The sequence below is a fragment of the Fukomys damarensis genome, unplaced genomic scaffold (genome assembly GCF_012274545.1).
Source record: "Fukomys damarensis isolate Sample0158 unplaced genomic scaffold, DMR_v1.0_HiC HiC_scaffold_1, whole genome shotgun sequence".
In the NCBI taxonomy this organism is placed as follows: Eukaryota; Metazoa; Chordata; class Mammalia; order Rodentia; family Bathyergidae; genus Fukomys; species Fukomys damarensis.
Window position 1 is genome coordinate 66,170,979 of NW_022900913.1, and position 8,688 is coordinate 66,179,666.

At 41.1% G+C, this 8,688-nt stretch overlaps 1 protein-coding gene and 1 pseudogene across 2 annotated transcripts in view; both read left to right on the forward strand.

Moving 5' to 3' along the window:
- The first annotated feature begins 4,925 nt into the window (after positions 1-4,925).
- LOC104861266 lies at positions 4,926-7,842 on the forward strand (annotated as a pseudogene).
- Positions 7,843-8,333: 491 nt separating this feature from the next.
- Positions 8,334-8,688, forward strand: part of Ghitm (growth hormone inducible transmembrane protein) — a 13,903-nt gene continuing 13,548 nt past the window's right edge. The window contains exon 1 of one of the 2 annotated variants that reach the window (XM_010622602.3): positions 8,334-8,430. The gene's annotated coding sequence lies outside the window, so the exon portion shown is untranslated. Of the gene's footprint in view, positions 8,508-8,688 lie in introns of both variants that reach the window. The other variant, XM_010622603.2, reaches the window with a different exon arrangement.

Consider the following 8,688-nt stretch of genomic DNA (forward strand, 5'->3'; position numbering starts at 1 on the left):
TGGGGATTGTGATACCCCCTGCCATGTCTCTGTTTCCTAGAATTGCTTCTTCTGATTCCAAATGAATTTTTGTGTGGTTAGGGTGTTTTGTTTTTGGTTTTTGTTGTTGTTGTTTTGGTTTTGGTACCAGGGATCAAACTCAGGTCCTTGCACTTGCAAGGCAGGAAGTGGAACCACTGGGCTAAATCCCCAGCCCTTCAATCTCTTTTTTCAGAGTGTTGTAGTTCACAATGTAGAGGTCTTTTGTTTCCTTTGTTAGACTGATTCCTAGATATTTCATTTTTTTAGATGCTATTGTGAAAGGGATTATTTCCCTAATTTCATGCTCAATGAGTCTGTTATTTGTGTACAAGAAAGCTATTGATTTTTGAGTGTTTACCTTGTATCCAGCTACTTTACCAAATCTGTCAATTAAGTCTAGAAGTCTTTTGGAAGAGATTATTTGTGTATTTATGTACAGTATCATATCATCAGCACATAATGACAACTTCTTCCTTTCCTATCTTTATTGCTTTTATTTCTTTCTCTTGTCTAATTGCTGTGACTAATGTTTCCAAAACTATATTGAACAGAAGTGATGACAGTGGACATGCTTGGGGGTAAAGGAAGGTATGGGAAAAAATAAGAACCAAGATTAGTTGTGTAAAGGTACAAGATCCCAATGATGAATGTAACTCTACTGTATACCTAAAATGTACTGATAAACTTAATAAAGATTTTTTTAAATTTTAGTTATGTCTCCACAAGCCATAGCTGGCCTGTAGGCAGGAAAAGTAGGCATAATCATAAATAAATTTTGAAATGATTTTTTCCAAAAGTTATGGAGAATTGCTGCCAATAAAGCATATCTCTGCCAGCAAATTCTCTTCACATTCCTTCATCTGAGAATGTTTTAATTAATCTTTAATTCTCAAAGGTTATTTTCCCTTGAAATGTATGCTGTCCTTAAAGCAATGCAGGTGGCAGGGGAGGGGCATAACTATGAACATTTCCCCCATCTTGATCTATATTCAGATGCTATAACGTGTTATATTTCTGTTACTGTGACAAAATACCTGAGGAAAATTTATTCAGGCTCACAATTTCAGGGATGTCGGTTCAAGATTACTTGATTCCATTGCTTCTGGAGCCATAGAGAGGCAGAATGTCATGGTAGGGGAGGGAGAGTGGAGCAAAGTGGCTCACTTCATGGTGAACAGGAGGTAGAAGAGACAGAGAGAGATGGAGGAAAAGGTGTTGGAATAAGACACAGATCCCAAGGGTGTGTCCCCAAGGGTATGTTCCCTTCAAGTAGGATCAACTGAGATCTACCTCTTAAATTCCCATTACTTCTCAGTCACCCACCAAATTATGAACCTATCAATGGATTAATCCATTCATGAGACCAGAGACATAATGATATAGTCACTTCTAAGCCTCCATACTGAACCTTGCTGCCCTGAGGACAAAGCCTTCAACACAGAGACTTTGGAGAACATTTCATATTCAAACCATAACATTAAAAAAATACCTAAAACAAAGTAAATTAAAAAGAAGTGAGGGTTGGGATGTAGCTTTGTGGTGCCACACCTGCCTGGCAAGAGCAAGGTCCTGAGATCAATTCCTGGTATCAAAAAAAAGAAAAAAAGTTTTTAAAATTTTTAAAAGAAAGCAGTATACTTAGCAGTATACTTAGTTTTGGAGGCAGGGAAGCTGAAGGACAGGCAGGTGCATCTGGCAATGCCCCTTTGCTGTGCTATAGCATGGCAGAGAAGTGGCAGGGACTGTGGAAATGTGCAAAAGAGGCCAAGCTCATGGTGGCCTTGCTCCATAACCACCTGCTCTCACTGTGACTAATCCAGTCTCCTTATAAAGACCATTCCTTTGAGACCCACATTGATCCCTTTGAAGGCAATGTGCCCATAACCTAAATCTTCCTTTTTAAATCTCCCACAGCCTGTCGATATCATTACATTGAGGAGCAAGCATCCTCCCACACTAACCCTTGGAAGACAGCATGTCCAAATCACAGCACCTCCACTCCCTCCATCTTATGGGGGTCCCTTTTCTCAGAAAGTGATGTTTCTCTTTGAAAGCTTGCTGCATATTTCTATGTATAGGTGAAAATCAACTCACCCTCAAGACAAAACTAGAAGAGCAAAGAAAAAAAAGCACAAAACTCACCCCCTTTACAGTCATTATTCAAATTTTTACTTTTCTCCCCATGCTGCCTGCTGTTGTTTACTTAATAGATTCTATGGGTGTTTTTATGTTTTGTTCAGGATTTTTAGCAGTAATCACTAGGAAAGAGACTCTGCAAAAAATGTAATCCATCTCAGCCATCTCAGGAAATGCAGCTGTGCTTCTTGAATCACGTAACCCATTCCACATTGTAAAACAATAACCTCATTAAGCTCTCATCCATTAATACCTTTGAATTTGCCTGAGTCCTGTCCAGACACTGCCAGATAAAACTAGCAGATTCTAGATCCAGAATTTGAACTTAGTTCCACCTGATTCTACTATCTTCGTCTTATTAAGACTTCCTACAGCTGCAAATGATCTACACATTATTTAGTCTAATCCCCCAGTCTATCCTTAAATAATTGCTAAGAAATTAAAACTGCCAGTGGGCTTAGTGAATTTTTCCTTAAACTGGCATTGATGTTCCACTGGAGACCCCAATTTAGGGCCAACAGCCTGATTTACTCTATCCTGGCAAAGCCAGGATTGTCTGTGAATTTGTAGGTCAGATTAAAGATTTATCATGATTGGCCTGGTTAGAATTTAAAGTCTTCTCTTCTTGCCTGGGCCCCATGTGGGTTAGCAACATTTACACAAAACTAGAAGAAAAGAGTGTGGCCTAGATACCCGAACCTTCCCTATAACTCCTGGTCAGTGCACCTCCATGCAGGATCCAGAAAAAGCAGCCCATTTTTGAGCACAGGTGACTGACCTGATTTAACTTTATATGTGTGCCTGTGTGTGCATGGGGGATGAGGGTGTGTGCACATGCGTGTTACTGGAACCCAGGGACACTACTATTAAGCTATATCCCCAGGTCATTTTCATTTTATTATGAGACAGGGTTCTCTTAAGTTGCCTAGAGTCATTTCAAACTTGTGATCCTCTTACTTAAACCTCCTGAGTTGCTGAGATCACAGGCATATGCCGCCATGGCCAGCCCAATTTCAGTTTTGAGGCTGGCAATTTGACCTCTCATCCATGCAAGGTCAGATGCTTGCTCTGCCACAGCACACTGAATGGTCTGCTGATAAGCATCTGGCCCCCTGGCACAAACATCCTTCCAGGGTCACCCTCAGTGCTAGTCAATATCTCAAAGGGTATATACTGGCAGGGACATGCTACAGTCTTGCTTTTACGCAGACCTCAAGGATCCTAGGAACTCCTGACATGGTTTTGTGGCTTATGTTTAGATGTCTCCCCAAAGCTTCATACGGTCATAGTTGACTTTTTCAGAGGTGGCTGAATCTAGAATATGTGTAGGTGGGATTCACAGTGCAATACTAGGCCCGAGGGCACAAGGATTGAGGATGTGAGTGCTACCTGCCTTAAATAATCTGACCTCTAAGTAGTATAAGATAAAAGGGGCAGAAAGACCTGTTAAGGTCCCTTGTTGCTTTTGATGTCTTCCACCAACATAAATTGTTGACCCTCTTCCATCCTGCCTTGGAGCCAGCAACTATGGACTGAAACCTCTATAAAATGTCAGCTCCTTTTTATTTAGGATTAGTGATTTCTCCCATCCCCCATGTGGGCACCTGGAAGTTGTTCCCATCCAATTGGCTCTCTGGTTGTCTTTGGCCCTAACCTGGGCACCTTTGTCTATATTCTTTCTGGTCCTTTGATTTCCTGCTGCCCTTTTATGATGGATAAGTGTGGGGAGGGAGAGCCTCATAGAAGGGCAGTTCAGAGATAGAAATTAAGTAAAGAAGAAGTGTGTGTATCTGATGCTAAAGGGAGAATATACATATAAGTATATACATGTAGGGGTGTGTGTGTCTTTTATATAATAAATGAGAGTCCTTAAGTGGGCTGTCTTTCATCTCTTTTGTATTTTATTGGGTAGGAGCACTACTTAACCCTGGCTTTTCATGTTCCTGGCTTTTTCATGTTCCCTGTTTTGCCTGTTCTGTCAACTATTCTTGCTAAATTCTCTGTTCATTGTGTTACCAGGTGCCTTCCCAGATCTGGTTTCTCGCTCTTTGTCTTTGTCTTTCTAATTAGCTGGAGTCTAACTGCAGAGGCAAAAATTGCCTTCAGTAAGATTTCCTATTAATCTCTTAAACAGTGCTAAATGAGATTGCATTTTATCCTTTTTCCTGCCTATGACCCCCTGTTCCTACCTACCTGCCTCAGACAGCTTTCCATCACTATAACAAATACCTAAGATAATCAACTTACAAAGAGAAAAGGTTTGTTTTAGTTCACAATTTCGGAGGTTTCAGTGTCTGATTGCTTTGGGCCCATGCCACCACATCACAGTAGCAGCATGTAGTGCAGCAAAATTTTTCACCCACAGCTGGGAAGCAAAAGAAAGAAAAAGAAGGGACTAAGATTTTGTCACTGGGCTGGGTCTGAAAAAGGAATTTAACCCACCCCTTTAAAATCAGTGTGCAGGTTCCCTGACTCCCATCATATAAAAAAGAATTTTCAGGATATATCAGTAAAAGAGGCATGAGAAAGATTTATTAGAGGTAGACATAGAACATACTCAAGGGTAGAGTGCCAGTGCTCAGAGAAATGAGGCACAACACACTCAGAAACTGGGGGGCCTCCATGTGTTTTGGGAACTGGAAATCAGTGGAATTCAATGATCTCTAGTCTTAGTCTTATCTTTAGTCTTTCAGTCTCAGTCTCAGGGGGTAGGAGAGGATGGCCCACCCCTAGTGAGATAATGGTCTACTCCTAAGTGAAATCCCAAAATGGTGGCCCATTCATGGGAGAAAAGGGACCATTTGCAAGTAAGAGGGAATAGGCAGACCTGTTTGCAGCTGAAAGGGAGTTGCCCAGGTTTACTGGTTTTTGAAAGGGTAGGGGGGAGTAAACCAGGATTATATTCTGAATCTGCAGTTTTTCTTTGAAGTACAGCTTTTTTAAAATAATCTCAATTTTCTTGTCTCCTTTCTGTCAGGCTAGACCCAGTCATGAAATGGTTAATGGATATGTTATATAATTCCAAGCTACAGTTTGACAAGATACAAAAAACCATCACAAATCAGGCAGCTGATGCAGGTGCTATCTCAGACACAGAACACTGGATGGGCTGTTTCCAACATAGAGATAACAAAGTACAGTTTCTTTTCAAGGCCAAGTAACCTGAAAATATCCATACATCTGCCTTGATGACTTCATGGACCTGACCACAAATATTTGCTCTGACCCCCATATGTTATAAATGTGCCAGATTTCTCTTCCAATGCCCTATAAAACTTTCCGCCTTTTCTTTGTTTAGGGCTGGTGGCCTCTTCTTGCCTTTTGTCTGCCTCTGCCCAGGTGAATAAAATCTGTACCTTTTTGCTTTCACTAGTCTGCTCAGGTGGTCTTGTCCCTCTGTGTTTGTTATACCTTCTACCTAGCTTTATTTCTTCTGTCTTACCTCAATCCCACAACCCCCTCCAGAGCACCCCTGTGATGACCCAGAGACCTGCCATCTCAAAGTTTCTACTCGTTTGACCTAGGGCACAACACGCCAGCACATAAACCTTTGGGGACATTGAAGATCCATGCTGTAGCACCACCTGCTGTTCTCTGCCACTAAGTAAATATGTGAGAAGCCTGTGCAGTAATGTCAAGCCATTCTTCATAATTTGGGGAAAAATCATTTTATAATTAAATTATGAGTAGGGTTGTCTGAGGCTTGATGTCCTTGCTCAAGAGCCGGCTATGGCATGTGGAAACCTAACTCTGTTTTGCCTGCGGTCATAGCTGAGACCTCAATGGTCCCATGATGCTGTAACTCTCAAGGGCAAGATTTCATCAGCCGAAGAAATCCTGGTTCTTTGAGAACCGAGCAGTAAAAAAAAGAGAAAGTTTTCACTTTGGGAGGGACAAATTCCTAGAGACAGCTGGGGTTGGTGACACACTCCTGTGATTTAGCACTGAGAATAAGAATCCTTGCTCAAAATAAAAAAATTTAAAAAGCTAGAGATGTAGTTTAGCGTGAAGGCCTTGGGTTCAGTCCTCAGTCCAGAAAAAAAAAAAAAGGCTAGGACAAAGCAATAATTTTCTTTTTTTGTACCAGGGATTGAACTGGGGACCTTGTGCTTTCAAGGCAGGTGGCAGAACCACTGAGCTAAATCCCCAGTAAAGCAATAATTTTCAACTGTAACACTTTTTAACTTAAAATTTTTTCTAGATGCTATGAGCATAGAGGTTGAAACAAGAGCAAAGTGGGGCCCTGCTAGCCAGAGCTAAAATGGCCAAGAGGGTTAGGCCAGCAGCACTGAGAAGTGGGAAGGCCTCCGTCCTTGTAAACCTGTGGTGCATATGCAAGACCAAAGATTAGCCACAATGGCTGAAAAAGATAATAATGGAAAAAATGGCTGCTCTTGGAGGCCAAAATCTGTCATGAAATTGAATACCATTTTGGCGAACTCATTTTTCCATGGGACAAATTTTTAAAGGAAAAGGTCAAATTTTGTGAAGGGTGGGTACCACCGGAAAAAAATGACAAAATTCAACAGCTCAGCTGCTTTGCACCAAACTTTAATAGTGGAAACACTGAATAAATCTAAAGTGGAATTTGTGGAAATCAGTGAAGATAAAATTAAAATCAGAAGATCTCCAAACAAACCCCTCCCTGAAGTAAACTGAGTATAAAAATGACATAAAAAACAGATGTTTATAATAAAGGCTTCCCAATGGATGCAACCATTGATGACATCAAAGAATGACTAAAAGATAAAGGTCAAGTACTAAATATCCAGATGAGAACACTTCACAAAGCTTTTGTTTTGTTTAATCAGAGCTCAAACTCCGAACCTTGCACTTGCAAGGCAGGCAGCAGAACCACTGAGCTAAATCCCAGGGACTACTACAAAGCTTTTAAAGGATCAATATTTGCTGTGCTTTATAGCCTTGTATCTGCTAAGAAAGTTATAAAAACTCTGGGCCAGAACTATAAAGACATAGACTTACTAATACTTTTTAAGGAAGATTATTTTGCAAAGAAAAATTAAGAAGGAAAGCAAAATAAAGTGGAAGCTAAATTAAGAGCTAAACAAGAGCAAAGAGAAAAACAAGTTAGAAAATGCCAAAATGAAATCGCTAGAAGAAAAGATTGGATGCTTGCTGAAGTTTTCAGGTGACTTAGATGATCAGGCCTGTGGAGATCTCCATGTCCTTTCCTCAAATCGCAAAATGGGATAGAATTTCTCAGAGGAGCAAAAGAGGAACTGATTCTATTTAAAGAAAAAGCCAAGGAAGCACTGGATAAAGCCAAAGGTGCAAATAACTGTAGCCTACAATTAAGAAACGAAAAGGATTTAGCTTAGTAGTTCCTCTGCCTGTCTCGCAAGCGCAAGGTCCTGAGTTGGATCCCTGGTACCAAAAATAATAATAATAATATAATTAAATAAAATTAAGAAACAAAGAAGTGAAACGGGAAATATTGAAAGGATAGATGGAAAAATAAGCTTGAAAAAAATCCTAGATCAACAAGAATCCCCAAATAAATGGAAATTGAAAGGTCACAGATTTAAAGGAAAAGGAAATGAAACTGCCCAGCCTGGGTTCTGCTAAAGGAAAAGTAGTTTCAGGGCAAGAAAACTTGATAGCGATGAAGAAAGTGATGAAAATGGTGCAGCTAAACCAGTTAAAAGAGCAAAAGAAATAGACAAAGAAAAACATATCAAAACAAAACAAAATGGTGCCGAAGACCAGTAGTTTAATAAGAAAAAAATTATCCATCTTAGGTTTTAAACTGCCTTTTATCTTTGGGGATTTGTAAAATGAAGCCCGAATTAGGTCCACTTCAATGTCCACTTGCAAAAAAGGACAGGTTTTTGTTGCTGTTGTTATCAAACACCACTTTTTTAAAATGTATAGTTCTATTTGTGTTCAGATTCAAATATCGAAAGGAATATTCTTCAACTAAATTGCCTTTGTAACATGAGAATGTATCCGTATAAAATAACAAAATATATACCATATACAAAGTTTAAAAAAAAAAACAAAAAACTTGAAATAACATGGCCCAGAGAACTTCGGAACCCACACCCAAAGCGGACGCTCACTGCGACGTTTCCGATCACAGTCTCCCATTGGCCCAGTCCTATCAGCCCGGAAGGCCCGCCCCCGATGTGACCGCCCTTCCGTCAGGAGTCTGGTGTTGATTGGCTGTTTGCATTATTTATCTCTCGCCGGATGTTGCGTCACTCACAAGTGAAAAGGGTAGTGCACTCAGTGGCTGTAAGATAGGAGTAAGTGGTAAGTCGGCTAGATGAAACTGAAGCGTTCCCGGGCCCGGAAGGGGTACTGCGGGGTAGAGGTGACTGGGAGCTGAGGTACTTCTCCGGGGTATTCGCGACCGACCCTCCTTATTGCTGCCGGCCTTATGGGCCCGCTACGGAGGGCTGGGGCAGCGGCGCGGTTGGCTGCGTCACAACCGGGCTGCGCGTCAGAGTCGCCGTCCGTTAGCGGTGACCCCGGGGAAAGGGCAGCAGCCTTGGGGTCGGGGACGGACAT